The sequence below is a fragment of the Penaeus monodon genome, chromosome 38, assembly GCF_015228065.2.
Source record: "Penaeus monodon isolate SGIC_2016 chromosome 38, NSTDA_Pmon_1, whole genome shotgun sequence".
NCBI lineage: Eukaryota > Metazoa > Arthropoda > Malacostraca > Decapoda > Penaeidae > Penaeus > Penaeus monodon.
The window spans coordinates 1,900,664-1,902,160 of record NC_051423.1 but is presented as its reverse complement, the minus strand read 5'-3'; positions in this window follow the sequence as shown (position 1 = coordinate 1,902,160).

Genomic DNA, 1,497 nt, shown 5'->3' with positions numbered 1-1,497 from the left:
CTCCCCTTTTTTTTCCCTTCTTTTTCCTCTCTTCTCTCCTCTCCCTTTTCCCCTCTCTCCCCTTCCTCTCCTCCTCTCTCTCTCCTCTCCCCCCGCTTTCTCTCTCTCTCTCTGTGTCTCTCTCTCACACACACACAAATATGTGTGTGTGTGTGAATGAAAGGTTTACTGAAGGAAATTATATTTCATTTTGATATTTACTTCTACAAAGAACTGGCAATGCAGTTTTAGTTGTGGTTGTTGTAGATCCTGTTGTCGTTGCTGGACTTGTCGTTCTCGAGGTTGTAGTTGTAGCTATAGTTGTAGATGGTGAGGCCGAGAATGTGGTTGTAGTTTGTGGAGTTGTTGTTGGTAATGACAGAGCTGTTGCTGTTGTTATCGATGGCACTGTTGTGGTTGTAGTTTCTTGTCCTGTTGTTGTGATGGTTAATACTAGCTTTGTGGTTGTTGATTCTGGTATTGTTGTTGTGTTGTCAGTTGCCACTAGTGTTGTGTATGTTGGTTCCTGTGTTGTGGTTGGCTCTGGTGTTGTTGTTTCTGGTGTTGTTGGTTCTGGTGTTGTTGTTGGTTCTGGTGTTGTTGTTGTTGGTTCTGCTGTTGTGGTTGGTTCTGGTGTTGTGGTTGGATCTGGTGTTGTTGTTGGTTCTGGTGTTGTGGTTGTTGGTTCTGGTGTTGTTCTTGGTTCTGGTGTTGTTTGGTTCTGGTGTTGTGGTTGGTTCTGGTGTTGTGGTTGGTTCTGGTGTTGTTGTTGGTTCTGGTGTTGTGGTTGGTTCTGGTGTTTGAGGTTGTTGGTTCTGGTGTTGTGGTTGGTTGTGGTGTTGGTTCTGGTGCTGTTGTTGTTGGTTCTGGTGTTGTGGTTTTTGGTTCTGGTGTTGCGGTTGTTGGTTGTGGTGTTGTTGGTTCGGGTGTTGTGGTTGGTTCGGGTGTTGTGGTTATTGGTTCTGGTGTTGTGGTTGTTTCTGGTGTTGTTGGTTCTGGTGTTGTTGTTGGTTCTGTTGTTGTTGTTGGTTCTGGTGTTGTTGTTGGTTCTGATGTTGTTGTTGGTTCTGGTGTTGTTGTTGTTGTTGGTTCTGGTGTTGTGGTTGTTGTGGTTGGTTCTGGTGTTGTGGTTGTTGGTTCTGGTGTTGTGGTTGTTGGTTCTGGTGTTGTGGTTGTTGGTTCTGGTGTTTGGTTGTTGGTTCTGGTGTTGTGGTTGGTTCTGGTGTTGTGGTTGGTTCTGGTGTTGTGGTTGGTTCTGGTGTTGTGGTTGGTTCTGGTGTTGTTGTTGGTTCTGGTGTTGTGGTTGTGGTTCTGTTGTTGTTGTTGTTGTTCTGTGGTTAGTTCTGGTGTTGGTTCTGGTGTTGTGGTTGGTTCTGGTGTTGTTGTTGGTTCTGGTGTTGTTGTTTCTGGCGTTGTGGTTGTTGGTTCTGGTGTTGTGGTTGTTGGTTCTGGTGTTGTGGTTGCTGGTTCTGGTGTTGTTGGTTCTGGTGTTGTTGTTGGTTCTGGTGTTGTTGTTTT